Source organism: Neoarius graeffei, chromosome 23 (genome assembly GCF_027579695.1).
Source record: "Neoarius graeffei isolate fNeoGra1 chromosome 23, fNeoGra1.pri, whole genome shotgun sequence".
Classification (NCBI taxonomy): Eukaryota; Metazoa; Chordata; class Actinopteri; order Siluriformes; family Ariidae; genus Neoarius; species Neoarius graeffei.
The window spans coordinates 8070798-8084535 of NC_083591.1; the positions used below are offsets into that span (position 1 = coordinate 8070798).

The 13738-nt window shown below is 41.3% G+C and overlaps 1 protein-coding gene across 4 annotated transcripts in view; it reads right to left on the reverse strand.

Annotated features, from left to right (window-relative positions):
- The window catches only part of LOC132871499 (death-associated protein kinase 2-like), a 53070-nt gene extending 41854 nt beyond the window's left edge, over nt 1-11216 (reverse strand). For 2 of the 4 annotated variants that reach the window (XM_060905695.1, XM_060905697.1), the window contains exon 1: nt 10708-11216. The gene's annotated coding sequence lies outside the window, so the exon portion shown is untranslated. Of the gene's footprint in view, nt 1-3844; nt 4010-4471; nt 4570-10707 lie in introns of all 4 variants that reach the window. The other 2 variants (XM_060905696.1, XM_060905698.1) reach the window with 2 other exon arrangements.
- Between the last annotated feature and the right edge of the window lie 2522 nt (nt 11217-13738).

Genomic DNA, 13738 nt, shown 5'->3' on the forward strand with positions numbered 1-13738 from the left:
CCACTTAAACATAAGGCACAAATATTTTAATACTTTATTCCGCTTTCGTTAAGTATATCTTGATCAAAAGTTTAAGTATAAGCTTAATGTACTTCGACTTTTCTATATACTTTTCAGTATAAGCCAAGTATACGTATGTATAACTTTATTAAGTATATCTCTGATAAGTAAATAAAAAGAATACTCTCTTATTTTTAGTTTAAAAGACGTATACTAGAAGCACCCTTGAATCAACTTCTTTTTTGTAAGGGTGTACATAGTTAAAGGGTTGCCATTTTGCACGAAGTATTACTCTCCATATAAAGGAACACCGTTTAAATATCTATTTCTTATTGGCTTGTTTTTTCGTCATTTCTGAACCCTTTATCCTCGAGCTTATCAGAATGCTCACTAAAAAAATTATAATATGACTAAAAGTATATCCAGCTCACAACAGGACTTATGCGTCCTTATAAAATATATAAGTTCATATAAACGCAAACAATTCAATTCGCTTACAATAACAGCCATGACAGAAAGTTTTATAAAAACTTTTTATAGAGTTTTCTCTAATTTTACAAAACTGGAGCAGTTAAAAATACTTCCAATTTTATTGTATTCATGTGCCAACATACCTACGACTAGCTAAACTGGCCTCTTTAATAGGAACTTGTTCTTGGCTGGCACAGAACTGTCGCACTCACTCTGTTTTTTGTTTTTCGCACCATTCTGTTTAAGTAAACTCGAGAAACTGTCGTGTGTGAAAACTAGGGCTGTAACGATACACCCAACTCACGATTCGATTCGTATCGCGATTTTTGACCCACGATTCGATACGCCCACGATTTTTAAAAAAATGTTTTTTAAAGTAGTAAATTTGACTTATTAACATTTACTTACTTACATTAACTATTTAATAACAAATAATTCAGACCACTGCAGAGAATGAGTAATATGTATGCAAAAATGAACAAATGTATATCCAAAGATTGTTTTATTTCTCAAAATAATACTGTTGAGCTGGAAGCTCTGTTTTTTCGGTTCTGAAAAAGTCATTTTTCCAAATCGTGTAAATCCGTTAAGATTTTTTTTTGGGGGGGTGGCTCTCTCACTGTCTCACTCTCATAGGGCCAATGATTTTCTGTGATCGCGGAAAACAGATGGAAATTACGGAATTTTTATGGTGAAACATTGCTCGCATGTCAAAATGTAACTGCCGCAGAAGGCTTCCGCCCAAGCAGACATGCCTTTCCGGTCAAGTGATTGTGATTGGCTTGTGGCACACCTAGCCAGCCAATGAGCTGCTTGTTTACAGATTCGCTCCCCGCGTCGCAACCAGAATGGCGACCGCTTAAAAGAAATGAATGCTCTGCCAGTGGCGAGTGTGGACGTTGCGTGACTCGCAGAAGATTGTCGCAGGTCGGCGAAAAAATGACTTACTAATAGATATAAAAAAAAAGTAATTTAAGTAAGTTTAAAATGTAATTTAAATAAAAAGTAAAGTATTCATAAATTGAAGTTTGGAAGCGCCTCTGTTTTTGGGCTGAGGAGAAGTTTGAAAGGGTGTACCGCGATTCTGCCTTCTTGTATCACGATACGGATCGTGGCTCTGCGTATCGCGATTTCGATTTCGATACGCATATCGTTACAGCCCTAATGAAAACCCCAGATCAGCAGTTTATGAAATACTCAAACCAGTCTAGCTGACTCAAACCAACACCCACGCCACAGTGAAAGAAAGTCACACTTCACTGTGAGATCACAATTTTTCCCGTTCTGATGTTTGAACATTGTGAGCATGAACTGAAGCTCTTGATTTGTTTCAGTGTGATCTGATGCACGGTGCTGCTGTAAAGGGATCGGCTGATTACAGAACTGCATCGAACAGAATGGCAGGTGGATGGATGGGTGTTCCTAATAAAGTGGCTGCTGAGTGTATATGTTGCAGGTAAAATCCGTTCTCAGGTTAAACCTGTATTCAACCGAGGCTGAATTGGTGAACCACATTTTACTCAGGTGAAATATATAGACAGCATTCAATCTCGGTTAAATTTATCATTTTTGTATGTTTTGAGACAGCTTTTTGTTAGGGTTAGCTTTATTTTAGGGTTAGCTTTTTGTTGGGGTTTGGGTTAACTTTTTGTTGGGGTTAGTTTTATTTTGGGGTTAGCTTTTTGTTGGGATTTGGATTAGTTTTATTTTCAGGTTAGTTTTATTTTAGGGTTAGTTTTATTTTAGGGTTAGCTTTTTGTTGGGGTTTGGGTTAACATTTTGTTGGGGTTAGTTTTATTTTGGAGTTAGCTTTTTGTTGGGATTTGGATTAGTTTTATTTTCAGGTTAGTTTTATTTGAGGGTTAGCTTTTTGTTGGGGTTTGGGTTGGCTTTATTTTAGGGTTAGCTTTTTGTTGGGGTTTGGGTTAACTTTTTGTTGGGGTTAGTTTTATTTTGGGGTTAGCTTTTTGTTGGGGTTTGGGTTAGCTTTTTGTTGAGATTAGTTTTATTTTAGGGTTAGCTGTTTGTTGGGGTTTGAGTTAGCTTTTTGTTGGGGTTTGGGTTAATTTTAGGTTTAGCTTTTTGTTAGGGTTGGGGTTAGTTTTATTTTGGGGTTAGCTTTTTGTTGGGGTTTGGGTTAGCTTTATTTTCAGGTTAGTTTTATTTTAGGGTTAGCTTTTTGTTGGGGTTAGCTTTTTGTTGGGGTTTGGGTTAGCCTTTTGTTGGGGTTAGTTTTATTTTGGGGTTAGCTTTTTGATAGGGTTTGGGTTAGCTTTTTTGTTGGGGTTAGTTTTATTTTGGAGTTAGCTTTTTGATAGGGTTTGGGTTAGCTTTTTTGTTGGGGTTAGTTTTATTTTGGGGTTAGCTTTTTGATAGGGTTTCGGTTAGCTTTTTGTTGAGGTTTGGGTTACCTTTTTGTTGGGGTTAGTTTTATTTCAGGGTTAGCTTTTTGTTGGGGTTTGGGTTAGTTTTTTGTTAGGGTATGGAAACCTTGCAGTGTTAACATGTCTGGTGTTGTGGTAAACACTGTAGATTACAGATCTGGAGAATGTGAGTTCAAATCCTGGTGTGTACAATAAAAATTCTTTATTTGTTTGTAGAGAGGTAGTTGAGGAGGTACAAACTCAAGGGAAGGGAGTCCAGCTGATGAGGACCAGAGAGGGGAGGTTAGTGGGGAGAAAAAGAGAGAGCGAGAGAAAGCGTATGTGAGAGAAGATGACAACTTCCATTTTCTTCTTCTTTGTTTCAACCCCCCCCCCCCCCCCCCCCCAAAAAAAAATGCATGCTCCTATTTTTTTTTTTAATGACACAAAAAATAATCCCGTTTCAGACAGTCGAACCTACAGTAGGTGGAAAACACATTTTATCTAGGTAAAATGTGGTTCACCAATTCTACCTAGGTTGAATACAGGCTTAACCTAAGACTGGATTTAACCTGCAACATGTACAATATTCATTCCTCACGAAGAAGTATTGTGCCAGATCTGACAGGACGAACAATACAGATTAATAGCCCCTAATTTTCAAATATCTCTGAGTGAAGAATGCATGAACGTGCGAAAGAATAAGCTCATTTGTTTTTTTTAATGAGTATAGGAAACTAACAGAATCTCGTGTCAGTCAGAAAACAACTTCTATCCTTAAAGAGAGAGAGCGGTGCATGGAGCACGTCTTCAGCGAGCCACATGTCTCATGAGTAAAGAATGCACCGCCGTAAAAGATCAACCGTGACCTTTTTCCGACCTCTACTCCAACTCTGACGTAAGCTGTACGGTATCACTTCTGTTAAAAAAAGGTGTCAGGAAACGAGGATCGAAAAGATAGAAATGCAAACAAACTGCCTTCCACCAGAATTTACAGTAAATACACTCACCGGCCACTTTATTAGGAACACCCACGCATCCACCTGCTGTTTTATGCAGCTCTTTAATCAGCCGATCCCTTCAGCCCGGCGACTTTCACTGCGGCATGGGTGTTGGGTTGAGTATTTCAGAAACGGCTGATCTGCTGGGGTTTTCACACACTACAGCCTCGAGAGCTTACACAGATAAAATGGTGCCAAAAACAAAAAACATCGAGTGAGTGAGGGACAGTTGTGTGGATGAAAACGAACGCCCTGTTGATAAGAGAGGTCAGAGGAAAATGGCCAGATTGGTTCGAGCTGCCAGGAAGGACTCATCTAGCAACTCGTATAATCACACTTTACAACCATGGTGAGCAGAAAAGCATCTCAGCATGCGACAGCAGACAGAAGAGCACACTCATTGGATTCCACTCCTGCAGCCAAGAACAGGAATCTTAGAACCAAGAGCAAGTTCCGATTAATATGGCCGCTGAGCGTATAATCTCCCAGTACATGCTGTATATTTATAACACTGGACATAAAGAGCTATTCGTGTCACATTGAACCAACACTACAAAAGTCAAAGACCAACACTAATGATGGGATCAAGCCCAAAATGAGTAGCGCCATTCATGTTCCTGGAGTAAATTTCCATACCATGAAAACGATCAAACTATTCCACTTGGTCCTTGATATAATCGTGATGTTGTACGGAAAGGAATGACGTCAAACTGATCAAACTGCACTTGTACTTGCTGGGTAAAGAAAATCCCAGTCAGCATTAAAAAAAAAAAAGTAACAAAACAGCCCAAATAAGTCACTTTCCAACATCTCATCTCATCTCATTATCTCATCTCATCTCATCTCATTATCTGTAGCCGCTTTATCCTGTTCTACAGGGTCGCAGGCAAGCTGGAGCCTATCCCAGCTGACTACGGGCGAAAGGCAGGGTACACCCTGGACAAGTCGCCAGGTCATCACAGGGCTGACACATAGACACAGACAACCATTCACACTCACATTCACACCTACGGTCAATTTAGAGTCACCAGTTAACCTAACCTGCATGTCTTTGGACTGTGGGGGAAACCGGAGCACCCGGAGGAAACCCACGCGGACACGGGGAGAACATGCAAACTCCACACAGAAAGGCCCTCGCCGGCCACGGGGATCAAACCCAGACCTTCTTGCTGTGAGGCGACAGCGCTAACCACTACACCACCGTGCCGCCCACTTTCCAACATGTTATTTTAAAACAAGTTCAACGGAGGGCGGCACGGTGGTGTAGTGGTTAGCGCTGTCGCCTCAGAGCAAGAAGGTCCGGGTTCGAGCCCCGTGGTTGGCGAGGGCCTTTCTGTGCGGAATTTGCATGTTCTCCCCGTGTCCGCGTGGGTTTCCTCCGGGTGCTCCGGTTTCCCCCACAGTCCAAAGACATGCAGGTTAGGTTAACTGGTGACTCTAAATTGACTGTAGGTGTGAATGTGAGTGTGAATGGTTGTCTGTGTCTATGTGTCAGCCCTGTGATGACCTGGCGACTTGTCCAGGGTGTACCCCGCCTTTCACCCGTAGTCAGCTGGGATAGGCTCCAGCTTGCCTGCGACCCTGTAGAAGGATAAAGCGGCTACAGATAATGAGATGAGATGAAGTTCAATGTGAAATTCATGAGAAATCCAGCAAAGAAGGTGTGAAGATGTCCGTTGACTCAATGTTCCAGAATTCAAAGCAGCAATACGACATTACGGCAGAGATCTATCTACGAAATGAGTGTGAGGACGAAGGTGGATTAGCATGATGGTTGAAGCTTCAGATGATAAACTGTACGCACAGAATATACAAACGAGAAGGTAACAGAGTTGGACGGACTAAGGGACTAAAGTGCTGCTGCATCGGTCGCTCTCTAAGTTGTTTATAAAGATTAACATGCCAGTCGTTCAGGGTGAAAGTTTTCCATTCAGGCAATTTACGCAACAACTTTATTTTTCCAGGGCCAAGCTTGACATTTGTAAAGAATTTTCCAAAGGCAGACTACAAGTGATGAAACATGAACCCTTCATGAACAAAATGACAAAAGAGCTTGAGAGCAAAGAGTTGATCCAAAGCCAGATTAAAGACAGATGCAACATCTGGTGAGCATGACAAACATCCAGCTGTTTGCCAGAGCCCAGCAAGAAATTAATGCACAGTACTTCACACAGCAGGTCGTTAAAGTTGACTCGTGTTGTGTGTTAAATTTGGAGGAATCCGAACACGCCATCATGATGGATATCGTATAAATAACATCAGAAGAAAAGTCATGCCCACTAACCCCGCCCATCAGCCTAACACAGACATAAGTCACAAAATACAACCCCGATTCCAAAAAAGTTGGGACAAAGTACAAATTGTAAATAAAAACGGAATGCAATGATGTGGAAGTTTCAAAATTCCATATTTTATTCAGAATAGAACATAGATGACATATCAAATGTTTAAACTGAGAAAATGTATCATTTAAAGAGAAAAATTAGGTGATTTTAAATTTCATGACAACAACACATCTCAAAAAAGTTGGGACAAGGCCATGTTTACCACTGTGAGACATCCCCTTTTCTCTTTACAACAGTCTGTAAACATCTGGGGACTGAGGAGACAAGTTGCTCAAGTTTAGGGATAGGAATGTTAACCCATTCTTATCTAATGTAGGATTCTAGTCGCTCAACTGTCTTAGGTCTTTTTTGTTGTATCTTCCGTTTTATGATACGCCAAATGTTTTCTATGGGTGAAAGATCTGGACTGCAGGCTGGCCAGTTCAGTACCCGGACCCTTCTTCTATGCAGCCATGATGCTGTAATTGATGCAGTATGGGGTTTGGCATTGTCATGTTCGAAAATGCAAGGTCTTCCCTGAAAGAGACGTCGTCTGGATGGGAGCATATGTTGCTCTAGAACCTGGATATACCTTTCAGCATTGATGGTGTCTTTCCAGATGTGTAAGCTGCCCATGCCACACGCACTAATGCAACCCCATACCATCAGAGATGCAGGCTTCTGAACTGAGCGCTGATAACAACTTGGGTCGTCCTTCTCCTCTTTAGTCTGAATGACACGGCGTCCCTGATTTCCATAAAGAACTTCAAATTTTGATTCGTCTGACCACAGAACAGTTTTCCACTTTGCCACAGTCCATTTTAAATGAGCCTTGGCCCAGAGAAGACGTCTGCGCTTCTGGATCATGTTTAGATACGGCTTCTTCTTTGAACTATAGAGTTTTAGCCGGCAACGGCGGATGGCACGGTGAATTGTGTTCACAGATAATGTTCTCTGGAAATATTCCTGAGCCCATTTTGTGATTTCCAATACAGAAGCATGCCTGTATGTGATGCAGTGCCGTCTAAGGGCCCGAAGATCACGGGCACCCAGTATGGTTTTCCGGCCTTGACCCTTACACACAGAGATTCTTCCAGATTCTCTGAATCTTTTGATGATATTATGCACTGTAGATGATGATATGTTCAAACTCTTTGCAATTTTACACTGTTGAACTCCTTTCTGATATTGCTCCACTATTTGTCGGCGCAGAATTAGGGGGATTGGTGATCCTCTTCCCATCTTTACTTCTGAGAGCCGCTGCCACTCCAAGATGCTCTTTTTATACCCAGTCATGTTAATGACCTATTGCCAATTGACCTAATGAGTTGCAATTTGGTCCTCCAGCTGTTCCTTTTTTGTACCTTTAACTTTTCCAGCCTCTTATTGCCCCTGTCCCAACTTTTTTGAGATGTGTTGCTGTCATGAAATTTCAAAATGTCCCACTTTCGACATTTGATATGTTGTCTATGTTCTATTGTGAATACAATATCAGTTTTTGAGATTTGTAAATTATTGCATTCCATTTTTATTTACAATTTGTACTTTGTCCCAACTTTTATGGAATCGGGGTTGTACAATTATTTTGTATTATTCCTGTACTTAAGTCTGGTCTGACTTAAGTATCTGTTCTCTAATTTCTACCCACGACATTTTCACATCTAAATTCCGAAAAAAATCAAAACGTTAACAGATATGAAAACGAGAGTGACGCTCAACACTCATCACTGCAACCTATCTGCCGTTGCGTACACTAGCGTTCAACATGCTTATACATCAGAATTATTATTATGCGAGCTAGGTTAGGATTAAAGGTGTTCATAGTTAATAACTAATTATTAGCTTTTCTCGCTTTCCTTGGTTCCTTAGTGAAAGGGGAACTAATTTACCACCAGTAACTAAAATCAGTCCATGGTCTGAGCCAGATGTCTTCTTCTTTGGAGAAACAACTTTTACCTCATGATAATTTTCACTTTTACTTGAGTTAAAAATCTGGATACTTTTATCATCTTTAGCTTTATCATAATGTATAAATAAACAGATTCTACTAGGAATTAGCAACATATAAATAATATCATGTGCGTATACCTGAAGTATTCATGATCCCTGATATGCATCAGTGTACACTGCGGTGTCAACCCGTGACATCAACATCGCACACAACCACTAACTTCTCATGGGAATAACGCAAATACAGTACCAACCAACGATTTAGTAGCAGAATCGCTCATAAACATGACAAATATTCCAACATACTAATATTTCATGGTTTTCATTAGTTTAGGTGAGGCTAATAAAGGTAGTTAGTTAAAGTAAGGACTTGAAGCTCATTGATATATCCAAAACATGTTCCATATCATATAAAAAAAAAAGGCACTGTTTCAAAAATTTTGGCACCCATTAAAGTCATAAGGTTCTACCATATCCCAAATCCCAATTTAACACCTGACCACATGGAACAAACAGACAGAGAGTCTGATAAACAGAGATAAATATGATAGACATGACTGATGTGTATATTTAAAAAAAAAAGTCTACACACCTCTGTTTAAATGGCAGGGATTTGTGATGGAAAAAATGAAACCAAGATAAACCATGTCACATCTTTTCCACCTGTAACAGGGGGGTGTATACTTTTTATATCTACTGTAGACAGACAGACAGACAGACAGACACACATTTCACACACACACATTGCATCCTTTATATGGTTTCCAGTCAGTTGCTCTGTGTTGAACTTGAATCCATAAAGGTTCGATATGATTAGAAAAGTTTCCATATAACTGCCCTTATCGAAGCAAGAAAAATCTTAAGTATCCAAAGAACCCTTGGGGAACTCATGAGAGAGAGAGAGAGAGAGAGAGAGAGAGAGAGAGAGAGAGAAACATTCAAGGGTTCTTTAAAGGTTCTTTAGATGGTTAATGGTTATTGGCTTCCAAGAAGGATTCTATTTGGAAATCTCACTTTTCTATCTATGTATCAATCCATTCTACAGGTTCACCAAGGGTTCTTTGAATTGTTAATTTTTTTTTTTTGCATTCGTATGGGCCTTCCTGTCTAGCCAACACCCTAAATGCTCAGTTCCTCTTCATTGAACCCATAAAGGTTTGATCATGAATAAATTTTCTATTAGAAAGGGTTCTGAGTAAAACAAAAAAAAAAGGGAAAAAAAGTCTTCAGTATCCAAAGAACCCTTGGGGAATCCATGAGACAGACAGATTTCCTATAAGAGAGGATTCCAGGGAGAATCCTTCTTGGAAGCCAATAACCAATAACTATTCAAAGAACCGTTAAAGAGCCCTTGAAATCAATCAATCAATCAATCTATCTATCTATCTATCTATCTATCTATCTATCTATCTATCTATCTATCAGAGGTGTTCATGTATTAAACTCAGAAGCAGAAAAGCTTTACTACTTTCATGGCTGGCAACAAGTTTGGTTTCATTTATCGATCTCTCCCTTGAGTTTATATACAGAACCATACGACTGAGTCTTTCCATATCAGAAAACCAGAACCCTTCTAGAAGGCCAATGACTAACTAAAGAACCATTAAAGAGCCCCTGAATGGTCTTTTCTGTCTGTCTGTCTACAGTGGATACAAAAAGCATACACACCCCTGTGGCATGAAAGGTAGACAAGATATAACATGTTTATATTGGTTTCAATTTTTCTATCTATCTATCTGTCTATCCACCCATCCCATGGGTATACCAAAGGTTCTTCGATAGATAGATAGATATGAGAGATACAAATGTGTGTGTGTATATATATATATATATATATATATATATATATATATATATATATATATATACATATATCTCATCTCATTATCTCTAGCCGCTTTATGCTGTTCTACAGGGTCGCAGGCAAGCTGGAGCCTATCCCAGCTGACTACGGGCGAAAGGCGGGGTACACCCTGGACAAGTCGCCAGGTCATCACAGGGCTGACACATAGACACAGACAACCATTCACACTCACATTCACACCTACGCTCAATTTAGAGTCACCAGTTAACCTAACCTGCATGTCTTTGGACTGTGGGGGAAACCGGAGCACCCGGAGGAAACCCATGTGGACACGGGGAGAACATGCAAACTCCACACAGAAAGGCCCTCGCCAGCCACGGGGCTCGAACCCGGACCTTCTTGCTGTGAGGTGACAGCGCTAACCACTACACCACCGTGCCGCCCACATATATATATATATATATATATATATATATATATATATATATATTTATATATATATATATATAGAGAGAGAGAGATGATTCCTAGAAGGGTTCTAATTGGACTTCTCTCTCTCTCTCTCTCATGGTCTCACCCAGGTTTCTTTGGATACTTCAGGGTCTTTTACTTCCTTCAGGTTTTTTCCACCTCACACCATAAAAAATTAAAGAACAGAACACACTGCTGTTTCTGAGAAAGAACCGGTGCACCGGAGCCTCATTACTGAAATAAACTGCACTCATGGATCAGAAACCAAAAACCCTGAAACATGGAACAAGGGATAAAGACATGTCTGACCCAGACCCGCTTACCTCAGTCCCCAGTCCTCAGTCCTCAATCCCCAGTCCTCAATCCTCAGTCCTCAATCCTCAGTCCTCAATCCCCAGTCCTCAATCCCCAGTCCTCAATCCCCAGTCCTCAATCCTCAATCCCCAGTCCTCAATCCTCAATCCTCAGTCCTCAATCCTCAAACCCTGACCAGCGGCTCCACTCTCTGCTCCTTCCTGTGTGTGCGCGCGCGTGTGTGTTGTGCGCAGATGCAGGAATCCCGAGCCCCAGCGCTCGCAATGCATTGCCTGTCAAAGCTCCAGCGCGCGCGCACAAACCGCATGCAATACCATGGTAACAAACTCAAGCGAAGTCCAGACCAAATTTTCCCTCATGAGGGGGATTTCCGGGTTACAGCCAGGGCTGCTCGACTGGTCAGACAGCTCTCTCTCTCTCGCTCTCTCTCTCTCTCTCTGCTCGAAGTCTCCTCAGAGAACACACCCTACGGTACACCCTTCTCCTAGGCTGACCCTGTGTCACTCTGCCGCCTGTGAGAAGAAGAAAGACACGGGCTCTGTCCCAAACCGCTCAATGCCACACAACTCCTCGTCCTGATTAGTATTATTTTGGTATATTACTTAGTCATAAGTGACTTACATGTGCTCATATATTAACATAGACCTACTAAGTAGTACCTACACAGAGGAATAGTCTAAATGTTACTTTAGCACACTATCTAGTAATGTAGCATGCTGTTTGGGACAGAGCCCACATGTAAAAGATCAACAGGAACCTTCAGCAACATGAGTGAAGTGAAACCCAGACTCTCTCTCTCTCTCTCTCTCTCTCTCACACACACACCGGTTTGTTTTGTTCTTCAAACCTGTTGTGCTGATTTGTATTGTTGTTGAGACAGATATACAGTTCTGTGCAAAAGCCTGAGACACTAAAAGAAATGCAGTAACAGTAATAAATGAAACAGAGCCAGTATTTGGTGTGATGACCCTTTGCCTTTTTAGTCTCATGTAGAGGAGAGTGGACAGACTTGGGACAAGTTTTCAGCTTTTGTAGATTGCGTGTGAAGAAATTCTGTGCAGTTAGCGTTTCGTTTTTATTACATAACAGAGGATTTACTGTATCTTCTTACTATAACTTTAGTTTCTCAGCTTGTCTCATATACCGGCCTTCAGGCTTCACTTTTTTTTTGTCAGGAGACATGGGACGGCGGCACGGTGGTGTAGTGGTTAGCGCTGTCGCCTCACAGCAAGAAGGTCCTGGGTTCGAGCCCCGTGGCCGGCGAGGGCCTTTCTGTGTGGAGTTTGCATGTTCTCCCCGTGTCCGCGTGGGTTTCCTCCGGGTGCTCCGGTTTCCCCCACAGTCCAAAGACATGCAGGTTAGGTTAACTGGTGACTCTAAATTGACCGTAGGTGTGAATGTGAGTGTGAATGGTTGTCTGTGTCTATGTGTCAGCCCTGTGATGACCTGGCGACTTGTCCAGGGTGTACCCCGCCTTTCGCCCGTAGTCAGCTGGGATAGGCTCCAGCTCGCCTGCGACCCTGTAGAAGGATAAAGCGGCTAGAGATAATGAGATGAGAGATGAGACATGGGACATTTCTGTGAAGAAACTCAGTCATCCAGGTACATAGTAATCTGTGGTTGGTTGAAGAGAGCAACTGGACTTGCTTGAAAATTCTTGAAAACGTTTCGCCTCTCATCCTAAAGGCTTCCTCAGTTCTGTCTGACTAATAGGGAGTATCCAGTATTTATCCTCTCATGGATCATCATAGAATCCGAATCAGAATGCTGATGGCTGCATTGTAGGTGGCTGATAAAAGTTGTCATAGACACCCACCTCTGTTCAGTGATGGTCGTTCCAGGTTGACAAAAATGAACGATCCTCTCTGGCTAAGATGTCTGCCAGTTTTCTGGAAGTCCTCTCATACTCCCGTACCAGTCGAAGGGATCTCATCCCAAAGTGCGTAGAAACATATCTGTGAAGATTCTCAGTCATCCAAGTACATAGTAATCTGTGGTTGGTTGAAGAAAGCAACTGGAACGACCATCACTGAACAGAGGTGGGTGTCTATGACATCTTTTATCAGCCACCTACAATGCAGCCATCAGCATTCTGATTCGGATTCTATGATGATCCATGAGAGGATAAATACTGGATACTGGAAACGTTTTCAAGAATCTTCAAGCAAGTCCAGTTGCTCTCTTCAACCAACCACAGATTACTATGTACCTGGATGACTGAGATTCTTCACAGATATGTTTCTACGCACTTTGGGATGAGATCCCTTCGACTGGTGCGGGAGTATGAGAGGACTTCCAGAAAACTGGCAGACATCTTAGCCAGAGAGGATCGTTCATTTTTGTCAACCTGGAACGACCATCACTGAACAGAGGTGGGTGTCTATGACATCTTTTATCAGCCACCTACAATGCAGCCATCAGCATTCCGATTCGGATTCTATGATGATCCATGAGAGGATAAATACTGGATGCTCCCTATTAGTCAGGCAGAACTGAGGATGCCTTTAGGATGAGAGGCGAAACGTTTTCAAGAATCTTCAAGCAAGTCCAGTTGCTCTCTTCAATCAACCACAGATTACATGGGACATTATGTTGGGAGACTTGGGACATCGTGGAGAGACATGGAACAAAAATAAAAAACCTAGCCTCATCCTTAGGGTGCATCAGTTGCCCTCACTTTCATAAAATCTGATGCATTTTTGTCTGGGTGTTCCTTTTCACCAATAAAGACATCCTGTAAAATGTTTTGACCATATTCAAAAGTGTAATGGTGGCACCATGAGGTTCATTTTTTGCCAAAAAACGCTTATTTTATGTTTTCGCGTAAGGTTTGAATCACAATGTTGGACTCCATTTATTGATTTCTTGTGACCCAGAGATCATGTTAAGAACCTTTGCATTTAATAGGGGCGAGCATATGCATAGGCGGCAAGCTTAAAACCAGGGTTATAACATTGATAAATAATGCTAGTGACACCCTAAAATAAACCTCCAAATATTTTTAGACATTCTAAACATACTGTCTACAGTATCTAAGAT